The sequence below is a fragment of the Mustela lutreola genome, chromosome 4, assembly GCF_030435805.1.
Source record: "Mustela lutreola isolate mMusLut2 chromosome 4, mMusLut2.pri, whole genome shotgun sequence".
Lineage (NCBI taxonomy): Eukaryota > Metazoa > Chordata > Mammalia > Carnivora > Mustelidae > Mustela > Mustela lutreola.
In genome coordinates this window covers 173,555,998-173,583,291 of record NC_081293.1, presented here as the reverse complement: position 1 = coordinate 173,583,291, position 27,294 = coordinate 173,555,998, and the positions used below count along the sequence as shown (strand labels likewise).

Sequence of the window (27,294 nt, the reverse complement as noted above, 5' to 3'; positions counted from 1 at the left end):
TGAATTTCTTTTTTGGGAAAGCAGATGATCTTTCCCTCTACAACCTAACTTGGAAAATAAGAATGGAACAATCTAATGAGTACCTAATACATGCCAGCACAGAAACACAACGTTTCCATGTATTATCTCATCTAATCTTATATATAGGCTGTATCTGATTGCCTTCATTCCACAGATGAGGATACCAAGGTATGACACAACTTGTCTTGGTATTCTCGGTTAAGTTCAGGAGGCAAAATCAAATCCCAAATGGCTGAGTCCAAAGTCCATGCTTGTTCTTCTCCACTTCCACCCTTTAGGATGGATAAATGAATCTCGAGTATCTCATGTTTTAGGGAGGTGGGTTCAGTGACTTCCCTTCATGTTATAGAGTAACTTCCCATGTCTTAACTCTGCAGGAGCATGGCCTACAAGTCCTCGCTACTTTATAACCAGTCCAAGGAGACTTCCCCATTCATCTCTCACCACTTCCATTTTTTTCTCTTTGTCCCTTCCACTCTTACCTCATCCCTACAACCAAATTCCCAAAGAACATGTAGTGTTATGGAAAACTTTCATGATATTATCTTAATTATTTTTAATGTCAAATAATAGGCATATTATCCCAATTTGGGAGACCATATACATGCACATAAAAAAGACTGAAGGGATGCACATAAAATATTATCAATAGGCTATTTCAGGAAGATTCTATTATAGGTGGCTTTTATTTTCTTGCTTATGCTTTCTATGTTTCCCCAAAGATCATCAATAGAAAGTGTATTTCAACAATAAAAATTGACCAAACTGTTTACAATAGCTGTTATGCCAATGTACTTTTTTTTTTTAATAGTGCAACTCTCAAATCCTCTGCAGTTTGCTATAAAATAGGAGATAAAGGAGATAGTTGCATTAGCCAGATTGCTGAGTTTCGGTGAGTCATAGGTACGATGCCCATTACAATGTCCATTACTATTGAGGGTGAAAGATGAAAGCGGGATCTGTTTTCACTAAGGCAGCGGTGGCTCCTCGGGCCAGCAAGGAGTAGGTAGTAGGCTGGTCAGAAGCCAGTCATCTTGCCAGACTTCCTGGTTCCACAGGGGTGAAATTACAGCACATATCTCAATGCTCTGTCTCCCAGCAGGGGCACTGGTAAGTCTCTCTCAGCTGGAAGTAGCTCTTTGCACATGTCTCAGAATCATAATGAAAATAATCTCTTTCCTGAAAAATAGATGTCTCTAATGTAGAGGTCATAAGTACAAAAGGAAGGAAAAAATAGTGTCATTAACCACCTTGACCCCAACCAATTGAATCCCTCTTACCCTCGTAACATCTTTTCTTCCTTCTTTCCATCTAATGCTCTCTGTTTCAAAGATCTGGGGCTCTCAGTGCCCTTAGAAGCAATCTTAGAAACATGTAATTTATATGCATCAGGGGTTTTAATGCCAATGAGCTCTGTAAAATATCCTGTGAGAATCCAAATTTCCCAAATACATTAAAAGAGCAATGACTGTGTTTCTCTTGTTGAACTTAGCTTTAATCATAGGATTTTCTCTTTCTTTCTTTCTTTCTTTCTTGCTTGCTTGCTTGCTTTCAGATTATCCTGGAATATATACCTCAGGGAGCTTCTCCCCTGTGTTCCTCTTACCTACTTTCACTGACTCCCCTGGTCTGGCAAGAGTTCTTCAAAAAAATCTCGGGATCACAAAATTTTAACAGGGACCTTGGATCCTGTATCCACCTGCCTTCATTTTATTATGGATGAGGAAACTGTAGCCCACAAATTTAAGGGACCTGCCCAGGGTTACAGAGATTTATTAGCAAGAGAGGAGGGGGAAGATTTATGTCCCTTGATTCCAATTGGGTGCTCCTTTCATGATACCGCACATTGTCTCTAATGAATCAGTAAATTCTTTGTAAGGCAAAGACTTCAAACAATGCAAGGGCATCAGGACAGTAGAATGCTTCTCTCTCAAGGAAGCCAGAGCCCTTTTACCAGAGTTCTCTTTGAAACTCAAGATAACAGTGACATTAATAGCAGTATTTGTGAAAGAGCTACCGACCGCCAGGTTTTACATACATCTTTAATCTTCGAAACAGCCTTCAAAGTTCAAAATTCTCATCGTGCTGATGAGGAAACTAGCTTTTTCAGAGACTCCAAAAATCTGCCTAAGATCACATAGCTAAACCCAGCAGTCAGAATTCAAATCCAAGTCTTAAATGCATTCTACAGTATGCTAGATTGCTTCTCCTTCCAACACCAGGGCTTAATTTCAAGGACAAAGTGATGCATTTATGCTTCTTTTTAGAAGGCAGAAAGATTTGTGTATGTATCACATGTCAATCATACCTCAACAAAGCGGTTTTAAAAAATAAGTTACTCTTTTGGATAATCTCAGATGTTGGAATCTCAGGGCAAGAACAGAACTGGTAAAGGAAAGCCAGGGCAACAAACTAAGATTTCGCTGTTGAGGCGCAGTGACAAATCTCTGGGAACAGTGCCATTGTACTTGGGACTTTCTGAGATCTACATAAAGGTAGTAGAGGAGGGGGCACTGAGCCTTGAGGAACATTCTTAAATCCTTGTACCCAATTTTACTGTCTTTTCTGATAAGAGAGTTTGCACAAAGACAGGACTTGGTCCCAAGGATATTGAGGCTGTAGAAAAGCACCTATTGGAAATGGAATAACAGCCCAGCCACAAAGTCACTGATTGCTAATTCTCTTCCACACACTAAAGAAGAGAACTCGTTGATTCAACTACTTATAATGTTTCTGATTCTATATATCTTCCAACTTTCTGTCTACCATTCATTTATTTCATTGGTCTTACTTCTGATGAATTTGTTTCTCTTGAGTATTATATTCAGAAGAATGTTTGACTTTTCAAAATAAATTCTTAACTATCCCCAAGGCACCTGGAAAATTGTCTATCTGATGAAAAAAATTATCATTTTTATGCTCCGATAACTCAGAATGGTCCACATAGAAATTTTATCAAACATTTCAAGAGAGAGAAAAAAAAAATCAGTTCTGCACTGAAACTAAGAATAAGAAACTTAGAGTCCATGGGGAACAAGAAACTTAGAATGAAAAGAGCTTTCTCAACCAGAGCACTCCTGTTAAGACATGATAATAAAACGTTCACAGTAATGGGGACAATATTCCTACTTGGCACAATCTGAACAAAAGAAAAACAAAACCTTTATATTTCTAGAGGCATATCTGTTTGTCCAGGCATTTAGGTCTTTCTTTAGGCAAACACATGTCACTTTTTATCACTCACCAAATATTGAATTGGTTGGATTAAATCTTTTCAGTTGATCTTGTTTGACAAATCATAAGACCACTTTCCTACAGTTGAGTAAGCCCATGGATAGATGACATGTATAATTTGATATTATACTTGTTTTACAATGTAGCTGAGTTAACTGGCATGCAATATCTAATCCATTTCCCCATTGTGTTTAAATTTAAATAAGAAAAAAATTGAAAAGATTTAAAGCCATCTGCAAACCTAATTAGCATGAACTCCAAGGGATTGTCTCAATCCTATTGTCATACTAGAATGCTATTATATTAAGTATTGTTTGAAATAAGTGGGCCATAGCTAGAGTTGAAGAATGGTTTTTGGTGTTTGGAAATTTTTATTGCTCTAGTAGAGTTTAACTTGCAATAAAAACATGATTTTGTATAAAGTTTGCTGTTTCTTGTTAGCCAGGAAACCATTCATTAAACAGCTAATATATTAAATTTACGGTGACAGATCAATAGAAGATTATAGAAATAATATACCATAATCAGAGTATATGTAATTTTTTAAAGAATAATAACATTTGTTGGGCAGTTTTCACTTTAAAAAACCTTTCCAAAATGAGGAGGGGAAGCTTAGGCTATAGCTAGAAAGCTAAATCAAATATATAGTAAATGATATAGTTGGGAAAAACAAATGCCTATATATATTTCACTGCTGTATGTGATAAATGCCAACTAGATAGCCAGGTAACAAAACAGAAGTTCAGAAGAAGAGATCCCTTCACATTCAGGTACGAACAGTGTTATCGTCCCTCTAGGAAAAGTTTACCTGAAAAGATGGCATTGATTGGGACTTTAAAATGAGTGATCAGAATGGTAGAGAGAATCCTTAGTTTCTAGATAGGCTTAGGCAATCCAAAACAGAAAACGTGTATTTTGTTTTCTGGGTTTAACCCAAGAGAGTAGAAGCATGCTGTGAGAGTAACAGTCCCTAGGGATAATAAGTGTGGTACCCAGTGAAGGCCTTAGTCTGCATAACATAGAGGTGAGCAGGGAGAACAGTCAAAGATTTCTTGGCTCCTAAAAAACAAACAAACAAACAAACAAATAAAAAAGCATAAAAGATGCAGAAAGCACAAGAGTCTAATTAGATGATGAAAAAAAATGCAGAGTAATTCATCAGACATATATGAGGCTATATTGGGACTGAAATTGTCTCAACATATCAGGTATGGAGGCCAATTCCCAAAGACCACAGGATCCATTACAACTCAGTGGTGACCATCAGATGCCATGAAATGGCTGGAGATCTGAGTTTTCTCTACCTGGATGACACTTAAGCCTCCCATTACTCAGATCATTAGAAAGGTCAAGGAAAGAAAAGCAGAAATTGAATCATTTCTTTGCATAGTGTTTTGTGGTTCTAATATCCATGTTGGCTAGACACAATTATACATTGTAATTGTGTACAATTCATTCATTCAACAGCACTTACCGAACTAGAATTTTGCAACACTGGTATCATCTGATGCTAACCACTATGGTTAAGTTTCTAGGAAGCATAATCATTAATAAGAAAATGACCAACCTTATCCTCAAGCTGGTTTCAGCTAATGAGAGAGAAAAGTATATAAACAAATAATTGCTTTCTGGAGTAATATGGGCTTTAAGTGATGTGTAAACCATGCAGTGAGGGTATAAAGGAAGGCATAAAAATAGTTTTTGGTGGGGTATATAGGAAAGCCTCATTGTTGAGAAGATGTGGAGTTAATTTTTTAGGAGTTGAACAGGAGATAAGAGAGATATTTTACCAGACAGATGACACAACAGAAAGTAAAATCATAGATATTTATCACCACATAGAGTTAAAAAAAAAACAATATAAATGATTTAGAACAGATGGAGGTAGACTCTTGCTGTAGAAAATAATATTAGAGACATAAGTACAAACTAAGATTAGGAATTTCTTACATATTTAAGGAATTCACTCTTTGTTTTTTGTTTTTGTTTGTTGTGTTTATATTTTTATATTTTAAGATTTTATTTATTTGACACAGAGAGAGAGAGCATGCACAAGTCGGGGGAGGGGCAGAGGGAGAAGCAGACTCCTCACTGAGCAGGGAGCCTGATGCAGGACTTGATCCCAGGACTCTGGGATCGTGACCTGAGCCAAAGGCAAACACTTAACACACTGAGCCACACAGGCTCCCTTGTTTTTGCTTTTTAATTAAGAAAATTCTACAGATTTTTAAGCAATTGCTAAATTGTCAAGTTTATGTTAAATTGCCTATTACTTTTAATTACTCATGACCTGTTTTTAATTACCCCCTAATCACCAAGTTGGTGAGGAAGGGACTCCCACCCTATGGTTATGAGATGACCAGATATATGACATCCAACACTGGATGGATGACATTAACAGCAGTTTGTTTATCATGCATACTCACAGCCTGGGGGAGCAGGGAATCATACACCACACAGGGCCCCGGTTGCACTCAGGAAGAGGGTGAATCAGCAGAGGCTGTAGCTGGCCGCCTTTGTAATATCAAGACTGACACCAAGGGATGCTGGTGGGAGAATGCAATTGGCTTGTTTGAATGCTTGCATGGGTTGGCAGGGAACTTAAATCCCTACTTGGAGAAAAGCAAAAAGGGCACCTGGTTCTCTTGATAAGGATGGTTGAGTAGGAGACCTTATTCACAGTAGTAGAGTAGGGAGGAGAACTTGCAGTTAGATCATTCAGAGTCCTCTTGGTTCTACGACATGTTGAGACGGAACAAAATATTGAGCCTTAAAATTAGGTCTCAAACCAAATGGCCCTATTTAAGTTTAATAATTAGTTAAAATTAAACATATCAGATAGTGCTGTTTTTAGAGGGAATGCCAAAATTCTGTTATATTATTTGGAAAGAAACATGGCACGTAGTATATACTCAATAAATGTTCCCTTCCTTTTTCTCTTCTTTAAAATTTGTAACACTCTATTTCCCTTTTTTTGCACTTACTCTACTCTGCTTTGTCATATGATTGTGCCCAAGTCATTTATGCAGAGATAAACTCTTTAAGAGTGTAGAGTGTAAGAGTATAGGATTATGCAGCTATCAAAAAAAATGAATTCTTGCCATTTGCAAAGATATGGATGAAATAGAGGGTATTATGCTAAATGAAATAAGTCATTCAGAGAAAGACAATTATGATATGATCTCACTGATACAAGGAATTTGAGAAACAAGGCAGAAGATCATAGCGGAAGAGAGGAAAAAATGAAACAAGAGGAAACCAGAGAGGGAAACAAACCGTAAGAGACTTAATTTCAGGAAACAAACGGAGGGTTGCTAGAGTGAAGGGGGTGGGGGAATGGGATAGCTGAGTGATAGACATTGGGGAGGGTATATGCTATGGTGAACACTGTGAATTGTTTAGGACTGATGATGAATCACAGACCTGTACTCCTAAAACAAATAATACATTCATTATATGTTAATTTAAAAAATAAATAAAAAGGGGAAAAGATATACTATTGGAGTATAAGCTTTTTAAAAGAAGACTTGGTATTGCATACTAGACCTAAATGGGGATTCACTACATTGCTAGCAAAGTGCTGTGTACATGGTAGTTATCAGTAAACTCATCTAATTGCACTACAAATAATCAAGTAATTAGACCAAAACAAGAAGTAGCAGAGATGAATCTCTTGAAACCAGCCACATCTCTTTTCAACTCTACCAGAGTTGAAACTCTATCAACTCTTTCAACTCTACTAGATTGTTTATATTAGAGATTTGAATATTTGCTATAGAATTAAAGAAGTTATTTTGGTTTTGGAAATCACATTGTCTCTGGAAAAGAATTCCAAAAATATGTTTTAATCACTTCAATATGCCTCTTTAGTGGAATATAAAATGAAACATCTACAAAGTTAAACATTAAATTTCGATAGAATATTTTAAAACTGAAGAACATAGGAATTTGACTAGCCCATGTATAGCCTTAAATCATTAGTCTTTTCCTCTCTGTTGCCATATACTGCCCATTTTCTCTTAGAGAGTCCTTGATATTATCTTTCTCAAGTTGTCCAGTAGAACGCTGGACTGCCTTAGTCGCTTAACGCGCCACTGGTACAGATACCTGATGACCTCTGCTGCCACCTGTTACCGTCCCTGTCCAAGCATCTTGGTAGTTTCTGCTCTGCTTGATGGAATAAGGCTGGGGAGGGATGGGTGTGGGTGAACAGTGCTGAGTTTACGTGAAGCCATGAGTCATCTACTACCTTAAGCAGGTTTCCCAAAGGTTCTGTTGAGCTATTTTACCCAATTACCTGTACATCACTGATCCCCAGGCAAGGCATGCATTTTACTGATTAACAGTGTTGCTTTGTGATCATGAGTCTGAGGAAAGTGTGTACGAACTGATCAATATCATTTTTTGATAAATGGTGAAATTGGTGATTTATGCCTATGCTTGTTGAGACCCCCCAAAAAGGGTCTGTCATTGGTAACACAGAAAAATCTGTCTGTGTGACCAGCCTAGACACCGTTTAGTCTCCTCTTTCTGAGGTACATATTGCACATATTGCACAAAATGCACATATTGGTCATTCCTGATCAGAAAGAAAAAATTCATTTATTTTCTTTCAAGATTTTATTTAAATTCTAGTTAATTAACATATAATGTATTATTGGTTTCAGAGCTGGAACTTCGTGATTCATCATATAACACCCAATACTCACCACAATACATGCCCTCCTTAATTCTCTTCTCTAATTTACCCCATTCCCCTGCCCATATCCCCTCCAGCAATCTTCAATTTGTTCTCTATAGTTAAGAGTCTCTTATAGTTTGCCTCCCTCTCTGTTTTCATCTTGTTTTATTTTTCCTTCCCTTTCCTAGCCCTTCATCTGCTTTGTTTCTTAAATTCCACATGAGTGAAATCATATAGTATTTGTCTTTCTCTGACTGACTTATGTTATTTAGCATAATACACTCTAGTTCCATCCACATTGTTGCAAATGGCAAGAGTTCATTTTTTTGATTGCTGACAATAGTCCGTTCTCTCTCTCTCTCTCTCTCTCTCTCTCTCTCTCTATATATATATATATATATATATATATATACCACATCTTCTTTATCCATTCATCAGTTGATAGACATCTGGGCTCTTTGTGTATTTTGGCTATTGTGAACATTGCTTCTACAAACATTGGGGTGCATGTGCTCCTTCGAATTACTATTTTTTATCTTTTGGATAAATACCTAGTAGAGTAATTGTTGGATCATAAGGTAGTTCTATTTTTAATTTTTTGAGGAACCTCCATACTGTTTTCCAGAGTGGCTGCACCAGTTTGCATTCCCACCAACAGTGTAAGAGTGTTCCCCTTTCACTGCATCTTTGCCAATATTTATTGTTTCCAAAGTTGGTAATTTATCCATTCTGACTGGTATGAAGTGTATCTCATTGTGGTTTTGATTTGTACTTCCCTGATGCCAAGTGATGTGGAACACATTTTCATGTGTCTGTTGGCCATCTGGACGTCTTCTTTGCAGAAATGTCTGTTCATGTCTTCTGCCCATTTCTTGATTGGATATTTTGGTCTTTGGGTGTTGAGTTTGATAATTTCTGAATAGATTTTGAATACTAGCCCTTTATCTGATTCATCATTTGCAAATACCTGCTCCCATTCTGTAGAATTTAGTTTTTTGATTCTTTCCTTCACTGTGCAGAAGTTTTTTATCTTATTGTAATGCCAGTAGTTCATTCTTGCTTTTGTTTCCCTTGACTTTGAAGACATGTCTTGCGAAAGTTGCTGTGGCTAAGGTCAAAGAGATTGCTTCTTTTGTTCTTCTCTAGGATTTCCATGGACTCCTGTCTCATATTTAGGTCTTTCATCCATTTTGAATTTATTTTAGTGTATGGCATAAGAAAATAGTCCGGTTTCATTCTTCTGCATGTTGCTGTCCAGTTTTCCCAATACCATTGTTGAAGAGATGGTCTTTTTTCCATTGGATATTCTTTCCTGATTTGTTGAAGGTTAGTGGATCATGAGTTGCAAGTCCATAACTGGTCGCTCTATTTTGTTCCATTGGTCTATGTGTTTGTTTTTGTGCCAGTATCATAATGTCTCAATGATTACAGCTTTGTAATATAGTTTAAAGTCCAGATTAGTGATGCCTCCAATTTGGTTTTCTTTTTTGACATTACTTTGGCTGTTCAGGGTCTTTTCTGCTTCCATATAAATTTTAGAATTTTTTGTTCTAGCTCTGTAAAAAATGCTGGGGATTATGAAAAAGTGTGTTTTGGTACAGCCTTGCAGAGAGAAGACAACTGAAAGTTGTTCCCAGTCTCTCCTTTGGTTCAGATGCATGATCTTATTTAATGCTGTTGGCTTATTGCATCTTTTCCCTGCAAGAAACCATAAAGCCAGAAGCTTGGACATTTTGGAACCTATGAATCTTCTTTAGCAACCAAACGCTATCTCACTTGCCACCATTTGTGCAGTTGGATTTCAGAAGATCACCTCAACTAGTAAAATGTGCAAGTATCTAGCAAACACATGAAAAAAATACCTAGAAATTTATAGATATTATCAATGTATAGAGACAATTACTTCTTTTTTTTTTTAAAGATTTTATTTATTTATTTGTCATAAAGAGAGAAGTGAGAGCAAGCACAGGCAGACAGAGTGGCAGGCAGAGGCAGAGGGAGAAGCAGGCTCCCTGCCAAGCAAGGAGCCCGATGTGGGACTCAATCCCAGGACGCTGGGATCATGACCTGAGCCGAAGGCAGCCGCTTAACCAACTGAGCCACCCAGGCGTCCCTATAGACAATTACTTATTATTTAAAAAATACTGTTAAGTAGAAAACATCATCTCATATGTATGACACATATTTCGAACTTAGTACTGTATAAAAAATGTTTATAAAGATCTAACAGGGGGCGCCTGGGTGGCTCAGTGGGTTGGGCCTCTACCTTCGGCTCAGGTCATGATCCCGGGGGCCTGGGATCGAGTCCTGCATAGGGCTCTCTGCTCAGCAGGGAGCCTGCTTCTCCTCATCTCTCTCTCTGTCTGTCTCTCTGCCTATTTGTGATCTCTCTCTCTGTCAAATAAATAAATAAAATCTTTAAAAACAAAAAGATCTAACAGAAAAAGTAGTTGGGGGAAATTGGAAGGGGGGGGTGAACCATGAGAGACTATGGACTCTGAAAAACAATCTGAGGGCTTTGAAGTGGTGGGGCGTGGGAGGTTGGGGGAACCAGTTGGTGGGTATTAGAGAGGGCACGGATTGCATGGAGCACTGGGTGTAGTGCAAAAATAATGAATATTGTTATGCTGGAAAAAAAAAGTAGCTCACCATATGGAATAAAATGAGGCATGACATTTAAAGTGAATGCCACAAGAGTCAAAGACTTAACTAGTTGGGTTAAAACTTAAAGAGAATTAGAGAAAATATAGGAGATATCTTTATGAACCAGGAGTACAGGAAAGCTTCTGAAAAAACATAAATAGTAAAGTGAAAAATTTGATTGCATCAATATTATGGTTAGACAAGGTTAATATAGAACAGAAAGCTAAAGGAATATAGCAAAGTTTAAACCAATAAAAAGATTTTATATCTAATACATAGATAAATATCTGAATACATAGGAAACTTGTGTAAATCAATCAGGAAAAAAAAAGGAAACAAGATTGAGGCTTAAACTGACCGTTGGTCATATTAATGAAATTGAATTAACACTAACATACTATTTTATACCTCCCAGGTTGGCAAAATGGAGTACAAGAAATTCTAAATGTTGGGAATGATGTGGAGAAGTGGGAAGTTGCTGGATCTCTAGTGGGTCTATACTTGGGTATATATTTCATGATTAATAACTTGGCAGTACTCAGAGAACTTATGATCCAACTAGCCCATTCCTGCACTTATGTCACAGAGAAATTCCTTCACATATCCATGAAGATAGTGAGCAAGGATAATCATCAATTTACTTGCATAGTTGAGAGTTTGAGGCAATGTTCACACTCCCTTTTGTTACATTTCCCCTCAGAACCCAACTGCCATTTACTGAGAAGCCAAAACCACTTGGAGAGGCCATAGGCACACTTTCCATTTCCCAGTGAACCCAGTCTCGGGCTCATCCAGTCCCATCACAGGACACGCACATGAATAAGCCCTCGGATCATCCCGCACTAGTAAGTGTAAGTGTAAGTGGCACTGGCCACTTACAGCAAAGTAACTTCCTGAAATGATACTTAAGTTGATTATTACTTCCAAAAAGGACTTGGAGGAAGCAAGTGTGGGACTTCCACTTCGTAAAGATGAAGTGTACATTTTCCCCCTGCTAAAAACAATTAAAACCCCTGCTCATTAGTTGTAAAACAAACGTTAAGAAAACTCCGAAAGGTTGAGAGAAGGCAGACCAGATAAGCACCTCAGGATACAAAGAACAGTATGATGATGAGTTCCCTGTGGTTTTCCTGTTTTCTGGGTGGTTTTTTGAGGGGATAGGGAGTGCCTCATATATCCCTGGACTTACCTGAAAATGCCAATAGGTTCAGACGAAATAAATAGATAACAACTAGAAGCATGTTCTTCCAGCCCAAAGACCATGAAAGGAATATCCTAGAAAGATAAAAAAAATTTTTAGACAATAGCCACTTGATTTCAGTCAGATGCCAGAGAAAAAACTTTGACTCCATCACCAGCCATGCTGACAAAGGCCAAGAGGGGAGCCTAGACTTGCACTCTGATCCCACAGTGATGAAGTGCCTCCCTCTCCCCACTGGGCTAGGGCAGAGGAATGGAAAGTCAGGACTTGTCGCCCTTACTCCCGTCCTCCTGGGCTAGTGGAGGCCACTTGTGGAACAGTAGGAAGGATCTCTCCCAGCAGGGGAGAGATCCGCAGAGGATCTTGTAGTTGCGGAAGATATGAAAATGTACAAAAACAAGAAGAAGAAGAAGAAAAAAAAACCAACACTGATGGGGGGATGCAAAATGAGCAAAGAGAAAACTGAAAAAGCTCCCAGTGATCAAAACTGGAAAAATTTAAGGAACAAAATGGAATTTTTTTAAACACATTGAATTGTAACCCAAAATACAAGATAAATATCAGTGAGTCCAAACTGATAGGCATAAATTTTTTTTTTAAAGTTTTTATTTATTTATTTGACAGAGAGAGATCACAAGTAGGCAGAGAGGCAGGCAGAGAGAGAGAGGAGGAAGCAGGCTCCCCGCTGAGCAGAGAGCCCGATGCGGGACTCGATCCCAGGACCCTGAGATCATGACCTGAGCCGAAGGCAGCGGCTTAACCCACTGAGCCACCCAGGCGCCCCTGATAGGCATAAATTAATAGATGGGAATGAAAAGGCAAATTTCCCATACAGTAGAATTCCAAATAATGTACGTAGATACCTGACCCTCAAGGAAGGGGTATAACTCTTCACTCTTTAAGTGTGGGCTGCACCTAGTGATGACTTGTTTCTAAAGAGTACAATACGAAAGCAGGGGAAAAACCACAAAACTTTACAGTGCAGGAAGCTCACAACACTAACTAGGCCAGGTGATCAAGGTCAACATCAGTAGAAATAAATTGTGTTGTACCCCTGACATGTACTTTGATATGAGGTAGTGAAAATGGCACTTCACCTCTGTGGTTTTCCTCCCCAAGACACATAACTCCAGTCTAATCATGAGAAGATCATCAGGCAAGTTCCATTAGAGACATACCCTACAAAAATACCTGGCCAGGACTTCTCAAGAAATGTCAAGATCATCAAAACAGGGGAAATCTAAGCGAGTCTTGCAGCTAAGACGAGCCCAAGGAGACATGGTGCCTTAATGTAATATGGTGTCCTCACTGGGATCCTTGAAAAGAAGAAGGACAGCAGGTAAAAACTAAGGAAATCTGAATGAAGTATGGACATCGGTAACTGGCTAATTAATTGTAACAAACATACCATAGTGATGTAAAATGCTAACTTATAGGGGGAACTGGGAGCATAGTATAAGGTAGTTCTGGATTATCGTCTTAAATATAAAACATTCTCTAAAATAAAAACTATTTTTTAAAAGTGAGAACAGAGTTAATTTTACTAACTAGAACCTAGTTAAACGTCAAATCAAGTTCCTAATGTTAACTTCTAGCAAAGCATATTTAAGGTCTGTATGGTAAATTACCATCCTATTGTCCTATGTGAATAAATGGCCAAGTATAATAAAGCTGAGATCACTATTATTTTGAACAAGAATAATTGTGTGTGTGTGTGTGTGTGTGTGTGAGAGAGAGAGAGAGAGAGAGAGAGAGAGAAAGAAATTACCTTTCACCAAGGGTTGGTGACTGTAGATAAAAATTTTATCTCAGTAGAAAACTATACACATCTTCACACCTTTCTGGGTCAGCAGCTTCTGTTCCTGCTCATTGTCTTTGAACTGTTTGTACCTCTTTATAAATTGCAGGTTAACTGATGGATACGGAAACTCTGTCTTGTGTTTGTTTGAGACTTAATTGACTTCCTCCTCCATTGTGGGAAAACTGGTTCTGTTACCTATCTGTAGACCAGATTGGATGCTATCAGTTCGCACGAACGGTCAACCCTTACCAAACTTGCAATGCTTTCAGTCTTCTTCACTATCTCACTACAGGCCTCCAATTAATGTTCCCAGCTTTTCTCCCTCCCCGCTGACTTGACATCACTGAGAACAAAACCCTAACTGCACAGATCCTTATGGAGGTTGCCTTGTTGCTGCCTGTTTCCCTCCGGATCTGAAGCAGCTCTATGAGCTAAAGCCAATGGTATGATATTAGCCTAGAAGGACTCATCACCACAGCAGACCATGCATGGGCCTGATTTCTCCCCAACCAGTCACATCAAGGTGTGTGACCTGTTCAGTCTCAAGGGACCCTGCACTCAGGAGGACTCCACTTTTGGGTTAATGCACTGTTGTTTCTATCTTGAAATTCTGAGCAAAGGGACCTACATTTTTGAGCAAAGGGACCTACATTTTCACTGTGCAGTGGGACTTGTGCTGCTGGTTCTGACTGTGAATAGGACAAGGGTATTTGTGGGGTCTGGGAGTAAGAATTTCTGTCCCGTTCAAAGTCCTTCGAACTGGACTAAGCATCACATGGGTGTGAGACACATTAACAGGAGAAAATCAGATTTAATAGGGTGTGTTTGGGGAATCCACACAGACATGGAAATTCCAAAGACCGGCAAGATGAGGTATACATGTCATCCTGAACTTAGGAGAACAGAGCAGGGGTCTGAACTTCAGAGAGAAGGGATGCATCTTATGGGGGGGTTAAGAAGAGCAGATGTTCAGCAATTAGCTGTTTGCCCTACCAAGCAGATGGGTTATTCAGATGAAATTTATCTCTGCTAGTAACCGTAATTCCAGGAAAGATGCCCAATTTTGATTCGTCGACGTAGTTGAGCGAGGGGCAAAAGTGTATCTGGAGCTGGTAGGGTCTTGATTGCCTTCAGGTCAGAGTAACCTTCATGCCAAAGGGGCCCATCTTGTGCAGGACTGCCCTCGGCCCCAGCAGTGGATATTTTAGCTTGTCTGTGTTGATCGACAACATTAGTCTGGCAGAAAAGTGGGAGTAAATATTTATGAAAGTCATGTCATATTTTTTGATCACCAACTTGTTAAGCTTGCAATGCAAATCGTACGTAGTTTACCATGGCTGTAGCATTACAAACTTAAATATGAATAGGACTCTGGCCAAAAGCGGTGCATTATGAAAGGACCCAATCAAAGGGCATGAGCCCAGTTCACTCACTTTAATAATGATGTGCATAAAGTCTCTGCTCGTGGAGAATAGTGTGAGCAGGTGAACTGTATCTTGGAATCCTCTGTGGTCCCTTTCTGCCACTTATCCCCTGGTGCTTCCCAGCAGAAACTCAGTCCCTCCCACTTCAAATTTGCCTTCCTTGTCACTGTCACCTTGCAATACATTATCATGAGTTAGAAGCTCATTTCTGAAATATTTTTATTTTGTTAACTCATAATTTTGGAATGCAACATCCTCCCTGATAAAGAAATTGTAAACATCAGATCTGAAAATGACAGAAAGACTGTCCTGAAGCCGCTAACATTTTGCATGTTGGTAAGGTACAGCCTGCTATTAAATATTTACAGGATGGCAGGCCTTTTCCAAAGGAATCTTTGCCCTGATTATTTTAAATTCAAAATTTTGTAAGCTACAAACAGTAGCTGAATTCATGTTAGTACTAGGGCTTGACCTTATTTAATAGAAAAATTATTCTCTGGGGTGCCTCGGTGGCTCAGTGGGTTAAGCCTCTGCCTTCAGATCAGGTCATAATCTCTGAGTCCTGGGATCAAACCCCGCATCTAGCCCTACATCGAGCCCCACATTGAGCCCCACATCGGGCTCTCTGCTCAGCAGGGAGCCTGCTTCCCCCTCTCTCTCTGCCTGCCTGTCTACCTACTTGTGATCTCTCTCTGCGTGTCAAAAAAAAAAAAAAAAAAAACCTTAAAAAAAATTATTCTCTGGTTTCCAAAGTTCTAGACTTTCTTTTCTTCAGAAGTTTCATTTGTTTGTTTGTTTTTATAAACCATGAGTATTGCAAAGAGTTGGATTACAAATACCTGCCTCTAATGGATTCTTTTACCAACTCACATCGGTTTACTTTACGGCACTCATGGGTACCTCTAACACAAGGGGAGAGGCCTAAATTTATAGTAGAGCTGTTGGCATAATGTCTCCATCTGACCAAATTTTCACCAGAAAAAAATACTATGTTTGTGTTAAAAGAGTATCCGATAGCATCAGATAGCATCCGATAGCATCAGATAGCATCAGATAGCATGTTGCTTGCAGCCTAATCTGGGGGATGGAGCAAATGGAAGGTCTTTGGCGCTCAGGGGAGTCGCTGCTGCTCCAACAGCCCAGGGCCGTCCACACACTATACCCTGCTTTGTGACAGACAGAGCTGATCTAAGAGAGAACTGAAGGCATTTTATACTTCTCTGTATTTTTGTCTTCGGTAAATTCATGTATTGTATATCAGCATACGTCCTTGAGAAAAGGTGTTTGTGATACTAGAAATCAAAACCCAGAATGTTTTTATATCCAGCACCTCTTCTCAGACCCTCATCTTTTCAAAGCCAACTTCTCCTTCCTTTTCACTTTGCTTATCCTCTAACAGAAATATCATTTATGCATACCAACAGGCTGCTTTCGGAAAGAAAACATTCCTTTTCTCCCACCAAAAGTACTGCAGCATGGCAGTCCTAAAGAGTTAAATAAAATAATATCTTCCCATTTTCTATGTTACAACATGTACTCTGGTTCAATTCTTACCCTCAAGGATGTATTCGAGCCTTCTATAGCTTCAGTGGGAAATGTATACAAAATACATTTCAAGAAAAAAATTGCACCAGAGACTGATAAACATTTCAAGGATAAAGGTAAATATGTTCAGTGAGATCTCTATCTTCACTATTCAAAGGATGCCAAGTGTTCATCAAGTTTACACAGTGATTTTTTTCCTAATGTCTCAGATACTTGATCATGTAAGTAGGGGTACGTTATCCTCTTCAGAATAAGGTCTCCTGGATGGACCAAGCGTGTGGGCTAGATATCGGTGATATTGCTTGTAGCGGTCACTAGATGGCGCTAGGAGCATCTAAAATAGCTAAGTGCCACACAGTAGCGTCCTAAAATACCCCTTTAGTTCAGCATTTCCTAGAATTGTAGAAAATTCGTTCTGAAAGAAAAACTATTTCTGAAAGAAAAACTATTTTTAAATTGCTTTGCACATTTTGTATACCTAAACATGCTTTTCTTCCAAGGTTAAAAATAATCACAGAACCTCATTAGAAATTGTGCATTTTTTTTTAAATCTATTTAAGCACTGATCCCCCCCCCCCCCCCCCCGAACTGGTTTTCCTTCTTTGCTTATGAACCATTTATGATGATTACTCTACTCGGTAGCATTCTACCAAGCTGCTAAAGCTGCACTTGTAGTACGTTAAAAGCTTATTTTTTTCGGAATGTATACATGTCTACAAGAAAATTAGAAATAGTGGTTGATGGAAGGTAAAGTGCTTTATGTAAAGTCAGATAAACAAGCTAATGGTCACACTGAACTCAATTTTCAGCCTACATAATCAGGAATCATTAAATTATAGTTTTTCTAACTCTAAGACATATTGCATGACTCAAGCAGTGAAAGTGGGTTGGAAAATTATGGCCTCAAACAAATAGAGTGGAATCCTTCTTTTTGCTGATGTTGGAAAAGTTTCTAATTTCTAAACTGCTGACCTGCCATGAAATAGTTGAAGTTTGTGAGTATATAACTTCCACTGGAGTACAGGACAGATTTTTTTTTCCTGCTCATTAATTATTTAATGAAAGTGTCAACATTATGGATAGATGTGAAGGACTAGTGTTCACAGAGCTGGAATGGGCTCTCCTTTGGTACAGGCAGCAGGATAGGACCGAAAGTTGGGGACAGGAGAGAGGAGCACAGAGATACTCCCACAGAGTCAAGCCCAGAAAGATGGTCAAGAACACAGTAAGAAGTGTCTCTCAAAGACGGTTATACCTGATGATCTCTCATAGTTGACCTCAGGGATTTTTGCAATGCTTTAAAGCCACATTCTCTGGATACAAATATGTTTGTATTTGTTTTGCACAGAGCTGTTCTAGAAGAAGATATTTTCTGATTAAATAAGTCAAATAATTAAAACCTTAGTTTTGTTATTAATTGAACATTTTTGTTTTGATTCAATTGCTCGTTTATATTTAATTAAAATCTGAATGCTGGTTTGTGCAAAGAATATTCAAAATAGTGAAAAGTGTTTTTTAATAGGTTGTATGCAATAAGTGACTTCTGGAAAAAAAAAATCTGCTATTTTGGAATAAAAAGGCAAATGAATGGGCATCTTTTGGGATACTTAATAGTTCTTAACGATATATACCATATAGGTATATGTGTTTGTCTTTAGGAGTGAGTTCTAGACTCATTAGAGTAAAATTGTTTACGGATTCCTGAAGAATTAGCTCTGAAGGTGTGCCTAGATACTGAGAAAGCCTGAAACTCTGTTACTGGATATGTGATCCTGAGTGGGATATTAACACTTAGGAGCCTAGATTCTGTGTCCCTAAAATAAATATAATACTTACCTTACACAGGCCATTATAAGGATTAAGTGAATTTAGATGTCTAGGCCAGACTGGCTCTTATTGGCTACTCAGCCAATGTGATTTTCTCTCTTCCCCCAAGTCCCCTACACAGTGATGAGATGTTTTTTTAAAATGGGCAGGCATGCACTGAATCAACTATATTTTAAAAAAATAATAATAATAACACAACAGTCTTTATTTTGCTAATGAGTAAATATTATATTTACAATTTTAACAATGTAAATTGTAAATTTAACTGCCTGCCATCCATATCTCAAAAGTAGAAATCATGCCAACAGAATGTATCAGTACCTCTCACCCTCTTACTGGATGTCACTGTAAGCTGATAGCTTTTTGCCTTGATTTCTTTAACTTGTCTGGAAAGTGAAAAGGACAGAGAATGCAAAAGGCACCCACGCCTGATCCCCCATGCCCTACAGGGAATTCCCCTCTGTACTGTGTAAGACAAAACAAATAAGACCGTTAATAAGATTATTTCATTCAGGCTATCGCAATAGGGAAAGTCCCCCAGATGAGACGATCTGAATGACTTTGAAGGGAGGTTTTGTTTAGATTCTTATAGCAAGGAGCAGACATAGTACAGGTGAGGAGATTTGGAGTTGGGATTGGTTTGCAATAAGGGGAACAGTCAATCATTAGCTGAACAGGAAATGTTGTCTCTGTGTCTGGCCAGTTCCAGGAGGACAAACAGTTCTAATCTTAGCTAATCACTTATGAGACAAAGAACAGGAAGTTGGGAACAGGCTAAAGGGGAAGCACGTGTCTAGCTCTATCAGCAATCTCAGGCAAGAGGGGAAAGTCTCTTTGGCCTTGTCACAGGCAAACAAGGGAGTCGTCTTTGAATCTTATTGGAGTCATGAGAAAGAGTGGACAGAAAACCTTACCTAAGTAAGACGTAGAAGGTGATTCTTTTTGGTGAGTTGCTTTCCTAGAACAAAGATGATGAGGGATTTTAGAAAACAAAAAATTGTCAGGATTTCTCAACCTTCACTATTTTCTAGAAGCACAAGGCTCAATCAGGTAAAATTAAACCTTGTCAGTTCCCTTTCCCCTCTTCATTCCAGACAAATGAGTATCTTTAACTGCTAAACTATAGGAGACTATAGGTGATTATAAATCTCCTGAGTCAGGTGAACCAGGGACAAGAAATGCTCCTGTGAAGACTCTTGCTAGAGTTGTAATTGAAAAACTAATTGGATCATTTTTTGAGAGGTAGTGGCCCATGTCGGTTCTTTTAAAATTGTGGAGGTCAGTTGTCTTAAAAGAGGGATGCCTTACATGAGAAAGAGAAATATTGACATAAAAGGTTAAATTGAAGAACCAGGAGTTAAAGCCTGAGAAGATTCAGTCCAGTGGATTCCAAGAATTGGTGGATGGGAATCATGCATCACTGCTCATTGAGGCTAAGACGTCAGTGTTCTTGGTGATATTGTCCAGTCGTGGCTACTTCTCTCATAAGGACATGCGTGACGAACGCATTTCACTGGACTTCCTCAGTGACTTGGACAGAGATTTGCCCAGGGAGAAATCATGATCTGCTGTGATAATGAGTCCTTCAAGGTTGATATCATGTCATTAGGCTTTAGCTCCCAGTGCTTCTTCAGATCTTGAGGGAAAGAGCAGCAACAAGGCAACCTAGAGTCTCTATAAGGATCTATGCTGTCAAGTTTTTATTTTCGGTGATGCCAAGTCAGGAGGGAGGGAGAAAAATTGGAAACATGAATTGGAGGGCTAGAGCCAGATAGTAAAGAAAGCTGGGAAGAATTGCATATTTGCTAAGGGCTGACCATTCGTGCAAGCTAATAGCATCCAGTCCAGTTTCAAGTAGCAAACAGTTTTTTCCAAGTGTCTCTCAAATAAACACGAGACAGAGTTTGCATATTCATCAGTTACCTGCAACTTACAGGAAGGTACAAAGGAGTTCACAGACAATGAGCATATTGTTGTATCATGATCCTTATCCGCCTGAATCGGACTTTCACACGGACTCACTTTATCATTTTTTTCAAAATCTTAGTTTAATTTTTTTCAGTGTTCCAAGATTCCTTGTTTATGCACCACACCCAGTGCTCCATTCAGCATGTGTCTTCTTTAATACCCACCACCAGGCTCGCCTATTCCTCCCACCTCTTTCCCCTCCAAAACCCTCAGTTTGTTTCCCAGAGACTCACTTTAAACCGAACTTGAATTTTCAGTTAATGGTAGATTTTTATTTTTCCTTTTGAAACACAGCCAAAACTCTATCAAAGTGGTATTCTTTCTCTCACCACAATAAATAATAAGCTCAGCTTTGTTTTGTCAAAGGTTACATGTGATAGAACTGGAAAGATGACATTTGGCGATTGAATACCAGACTCTATCAGGTTGGGAAGTCAGGTGGCTTTGGACACCAAAATGAAAAGAGTCTTGAATATGGGACTGGGTCAGATGTTCAGCTGAAACTTCTTCCAGATATTGGGCCTAATAAGTCTTAGACAAATTGGAGGCTAGTTCCAGTTTGAGAAAACAGATAAGGTATTGAGTATTCATATATCAAAGAAAATTTACTGAAATCTTTAAAGAAGTTGATTCAGTTTGGTTAAATCTGTTTTGTGTTATGTTCTCCTCTATAAAACATGCTTTTTGAAACTTTTATATCATGGTTATGAGAAGGAAATATTCAGGGACTAATCACAATGTCTAAATAAATAAAATGCTGATTTTTAATTTAGTGGCCATTTGTATTACATTTAATTATGCTTAAAATATGCCGATCTTTTCATAACTTGCATGCTCTTTTATTAGCTCAATAATTTAGCAGCTTTAGTCAAAACTCAGTTTGCACAGAAAATTTTTATGACACAGAGGGAGGAAAAAGTGATTTTAAGAACACAAAGCAAAGGATAATAAATTAGAGGTACCAGCAGGTAGCTCTGAAATGAAGATATTTTCCAAAAGTATTATAAATGAGAACTAAAATGAATTCTTTTTTGGTATAAGCACAAACTAAGTGGTATAACCACTAAATTTTTGTTTGTTTGTTTGTTTGTTTGTTTTTGTTCCCAATGTTTTGTCAATACAGGAAAAAAAAAAAACAATAAAATAGAAACAATTTTAAAAAGAGAAAGTACAGCCAGGGGAAAACAATTCAATGAACATACCCAGAAACAAAAACTTGGTTTTCTGTGACGGTTGGACATTTAAAAACAGGAGTATGTTACAAGAAGATAATTCCTCTTCTCCTCAGGCTTTAATTTTTGTAGTTGTGATTGTTTCTGGAGGGACAGATTAACAATTCACTCCAGCTTTAAAGTCATGGGTAAGGTACACCCCTGACTGAGCTGAAGGGTATTTCTGAGTAACATCGGAGACTTATCTAACCATTGTGCTTGTCTTTAAATGTCAGAAGGAGTTATTCATTAGTATTTCATGGGTACAATCAACACCACTAAAGGAAGTTAAACAAATTTGATTGATAGTTGTTTAAAAACATATTTCAAAAGTACTTTTGATTAGAACTGGCAAAATTTCTCCAAAATAATCATCAGAACATACTTCCAAGAGATTATTCTACTCTGACATCTTTATTTTCACTGGGAAGTATGCTTTCTTTCATTCAAATTCTGTCATGACACTCCGAAATATACACCTAAATGTGTATAAATAGCCATTCATTCAGAGAATATTTTTTGAGTGCCTCCTATGCCCCTGACCACTGTGTTGGATGCTGGAGACTTAGAGTTAATAATGGAAATCTGCTCCTACCCTCACTGAGCTTCTAGTCTAGAGAAGGACACAACTACAGCACACTGTGGTGAAGCGTGATAGAAAGGGGGACATTCAGCGTGATCTGCGGGACTCCAGGCAGTGCACCGAACCACTCTGGGAATGGAGAAAGGAGGCGTCGGAAAGGATTCCTGAAGAATAAGGTGAAAAAATAAATAGGAATTCGCCATGCAAGGGTAGGAAGAGAGGACTAGTCATCAGCAGAGATACTCATGAGTCGTATGTATTGGTACGCTGTAGCTGAAACAACCGCTACCTGAGTGTGAGCATTTTCCGAGCAAGAACTCTGCCCTATTTATATACGTAACCTTGCTGCCTAGTCCAGGGGTTGGCATTGAAGAGGTGTACCATGAGTGTTTGATCAGAGGAATATAGGAAAAGATGCTGAGTTCTAATGTGTTCAGAAAGCAGACCTAAATCTGCTAGGGGATGAGATTTCTTGGCACTTTTGTACAAGTGATCCTAGTAGGTCAAGCAAGCAAAGTTAATCAGGTCAAGAATGCCAACAAAACAGGCGAGGAGATCTCTTCTTCAGTGTCATGCCTTCTACTTAGCCAGGTGTAAATCGTGACTCAGGTGAGAGGTATTTCTTGTACTAAGATGGTACCCAGGGCCAGAACCGATAGAAATGAGACAGGTGTGTGAAGCAGAGAAAAATCATGGACAAGTAGAAGGAAGGCATGAAAGCAGGGAAGAGTACGAACAGTAGGTTATGAAAGAGGGAGGAAAGGAAAATAAAAGTCTTTGAGTAAGAACTTGAAAATAAACAGGGAGTAAAAGGATAAACAAGTGAGAGAAAGAACAAAATACAAAGCAACAGGAAGCAAGGTTTGAAAATCCATTCCAAGTTAAACTCATGAAAAGGACCTCAAAAAGAAATACCAATTGAACTTTTTTGGCTATCTTATCAAAAACCTAAAGTCCTCTGGCTAGAAAAAAATACACCTTTTATTATGACAGGAGCCAAGAGTTTCTACAATATTATTGAATCAAGTATTTGTCAGACAAATAGATGTTGATAATTGTTGGAAACTATTGGCCTACTTTTTCTCCTTCAAAAAGGATTTTTTTCCTACCATATATTTATGCCATTTGTTTAACCACAAATAAACAGTCAAATTATTTTGTTTATAACCTCAAACCCAAAAGCTTGTTCAGAACAGAAATATGAACCAGAAATAAATTACATGGTAAATCAAACCCTCATTTTGGGGCTGGGACACTATGCAAAGTGGTTTACAATTTGTCCTTTGCAGTGTAAATGAAAACCCCAAGATTTTGGCAAGAAAGGAAACATTTCCTTCTTTTTAAATTATGTTTTTGTATACATGAGGAGACTTCACAAATAGAAATTTTCCCATTTTCTAAAAATGTGGAAGAAAAATTACCCTTGAAAAAATGGTTATTTTTAAATATAAAAATATATTCCTTAAAAGAAATGCAAATTAAAACTACATTGAGATACTACTTCTCACCATCAGATGGCAAAAATCCAAAGGATTGAAAATTTACTTGTTGGTGAAGCTACAGGGAAACAGGTCCCCTAACTTAGAGCTGGTAGATCTGCAAAATGTCACAGCCTCTAACGAGGGAAATTTGATCATATCTGATAAGAGCACACATGCATTTTCCTCATGACCCAACAATTCGCTTTACAGGAAACTACTCTAAAATATGAAAATAAATATGCATAAATGACTCACTACCATTTTACTGTAATAGCTAAAGAATGGAAATAACCTCGGTGTTTGATTATGGGACTGGTTGAATAAGCGATGGTACATCCACATGATAAGAGTATTGTGTGTCAATAAAAACAATAAAAATAATATGTTAAAAATAGGATTTCCTATATAGTGTGGAGCTATCTCTAGGATATTTTGAATTAAAGTAGTAAAAGAGGGACGCCTGGGTGGCTCAGTTGGTTAAGCAGCTGCCTTCGGCTCAGGTCATGATCCCAGCGTCCTGGGATCGAGTCCCACATCGGGCTCCTTGCTCCGCAGGGAGCCTGCTTCTCCCTCTGACTCTGCCTTCCACTCTGTCTGCCTATGCTCACTCTCGCTCGCTGTCTCTCTGACAAATAAATAAATAAAATCTTAAAAAAAAAAAATAAAAAAAAAATAAAGTAGTAAAAGAAGGGGAAAGGATGCATAGTATACTATTTAGCTTAAAGGGAAAATATGAGAATACTTCTACATTCTTTTGAAGTTTTTAAAAAATTTATTCATGAGTGGGGCGCCTGGGTGGCTCAGTTGATTAAGCCTCTGCCTTCCGCTCAGGTCACGATCTCAGGATCCGGGGTTCGAGCCCCTCATCCGGCTCTCTGCTCAGCGGGGAGCCTGCTTTGCTTCTCCCTTTCTCTCTGCCTGCCTCTCTACCTACTTGTGATTTCTCTCTCTGCCAAACAAATAAATAAAATCTTTAAAAAAAAATTTATTCACGAGAGAGAGAGGCCGAGGCAGAGTTCTCCTCGCTGAGCAGGCAGCCCCCTGCGGGACTTCATCCCAGGGTCCCCGGATCATGACGTGAGCCCAAGGTAGATGCTTAACCATCTGAGCAACCCAGGCTCCCCTACATGGAAAGGTTATATATAATATATTATATATTATATTTTAAATTATCTATCAAGAAAGAAAGGAGATAGGGTGAAAGAGATAAGAAAAATAGATTTCTTAGTATACAGTATTTTGTAGGTTTGACTTTGAAACCATGTATTTTACTTAATTTACTTAATTAACACTTCTTTTTTTGATCCCCAAATATTTAAAGTAAAGTGAAACAAAACTAGGAATCTCTTGATGGCATCACTACACCAATGACTTTACAGCACAGCGATTTAACTGTACATCCTTAGTTGTATGGACCCTAAGGTCTATGAGATAATATTAAGCTGTGTTTAAGGGACATCTTACTGTTGTGGTACCAATTGTATTGTAATTTGAAGAGTAGTGTATTATGGGACAAAGTACATACTTTTATTGTCAGAGGTTTTCAGCATAAGAAAAAGGAGGTACACATATAAGATCACAAAAATTAAGGAAAAAGTCTCTACTCCTGAATTCTGTTGGAATTACCATGAGTCAGTATAAACCATAATGTACTTTACATATAAAGGTTAATGAGCTTAAAGTTGAGTCTAGAGAAACCATGCAAACTGAAACACACAGAGAAAAAAAAAAGACTAAAAATATAAACACAGCCTAAATGTCAACTGGAAAAGTAAAAAGCAGTCTAACATCAAACACATGTCTAATTGGAGTCTGAAGTGGAAAAGAGAGAGTAGAGCAGGAAAAAATACTTAATTAAATAAAGGCAAACATGTTTCCAAATTCAATTTTTTAAAAATCCAACCAGAAATCCGAAAGCTTGTCTATCCCTAGGCCAAGGAAACCACACATAGGGGTACACGGTCCAACTGGTGAACCCCGAGGATAAACAGAACTGTTTAAAAGCAGACAGAGGAAAAAACACACACTGTATTTGTGAGGCAATAATAAGAATAATCACAGGCTTTTTGTGAGACATTCTGTAGGTTAGAAGATAATAGAAGGACGTGTTTAAAGGGTTCTAAGTCCAAAAAGGAGGTATAGTCAAAGAAAATATTCTTCCAAAATGAAGGCGAAAACAGGATTCAAGATATATACAGGTAAACAAAGCGGAGAGAATTTGTCACTAACAGACCAACATTCTAAGGTAGCCTTTAGACTGAAGGAACATAATCCTGATATTAAACTATAAGAGAACATTACCATAAAAAAGGAAATTAGAAACCAATGTCACTCATAAACCTAGACATAAAAATATTTTAAAACATATATTCACAAATCAAGTTCATTAATTTATAATACTACATTGTGACAACTAGGGTTTATTCTAGTAATACAAGATGGGTTTAATATTGAATATCAAACATGTTCGCAAATATAAAAGGAAAAAAATCATATTATCATTCCAGTGGGGGGGGGAGCATTTGACAAAATTCAATACCAATTATTGACTTTTTAATAACTCCCACCAAACCATAGGAAGCAATTTTCTCAATCCATTCAAAGGAATCTTCAAACAAACAAACCCCCAAAAACTATGACAATGTTTCATACCTAACCATGGAAGGATAAAGACTTCCTTTCTAAGGTCAGAAACAAGGACAGGGTGGCCACTCTGACCACTTAACATTCAGTATTGCACTTGAGCTACTCTTGATGCTGTGGGTGCAGAGCTCGCTCCCAGAATTGTTTGTACAATGCATCTAGCTTGCTGCCCAGGGGTAGATCCCTATCTGCTGAACATTTAACCAGTGTCCATTCAGAACACCATTCCCCGGCTCATGCTATAGAAAAAGGAGACTTCGGGGCAATGTCATGGACTGTACTGCTTCTCTGTTTCTAAGTTATTGCCAATAAAGCTTATATAACATCTACACTGTATAATGCTACTGGTGGAATTCTGTGATCCCTTTGCGTGGGTCCTGGATATACCTTGGAATTTACCCATGCATGTTTCTTCCAGATATACTCTATATAATGTTTATGAAGTTATTATATAACTATTTTTTAGTAAGAGCAAAATACTGAGCACAATCTAATTACCCAATAATAGAGAAGTGGTGAAAAAAATCACGTACATTCAGAAAATAGACTACCTGACAGTTATAAAAATTATAAAAAAAAGAATTAAGAAACTCATTATGTAGGAACATGTAATGATCTCCAAGATACAATGTTAAAGGAAAAGGCAATGCAAAGAAAATGTGTATATTAAAGGAAAGGAAGATAGTTAAATGATAGATAGATAAATAGATACACACTTACCTGTATATGTGTAACATATCTCTGTAAAGATACACAAAAAATATTTAATATTTGTTAAGTCTGGAGAAGGGAACTTGTTGGCAGGGCAAGAATGAAAGGGAAATGTTTACTATAAAAGCCCTATCTTCCTTTTGAAAGTGAAACCATCTTATTGTATTGATCCAATGTTAAATCAAGTTGATCCAGAACTAAATCAAATTGAAATTTAAAAAATAAAGAAAAAAATCCCTTCTCTAAATCAAAGTATTATTTATGTGTTACTATTCTTAGTCCATGGAGTGTCTCCTGCCATTATGCATAGGACAGGTTGA

General features: G+C 38.0%; 1 protein-coding gene and 1 long non-coding RNA gene across 3 annotated transcripts in view; one reads left to right on the top strand and one right to left on the bottom strand.

Moving 5' to 3' along the window:
• FAM3C (FAM3 metabolism regulating signaling molecule C) overlaps positions 1 to 27,294 on the top strand; it is a 189,728-nt gene that overhangs the window by 20,155 nt on the left and 142,279 nt on the right. The window lies entirely within an intron of this gene.
• Positions 569 to 27,103, bottom strand: LOC131829680 (uncharacterized). 2 transcript variants are annotated; one of them, XR_009352952.1, is made up of 5 exons: positions 26,984 to 27,103; positions 19,292 to 19,335; positions 11,769 to 11,854; positions 5,682 to 5,801; positions 569 to 1,200 (listed from the first exon to the last, which is right to left on the bottom strand). It is a non-coding gene; the product is annotated as an uncharacterized LOC131829680 (long non-coding RNA). The 2 variants fall into 2 exon arrangements; XR_009352953.1 differs by lacking the exon at positions 5,682 to 5,801.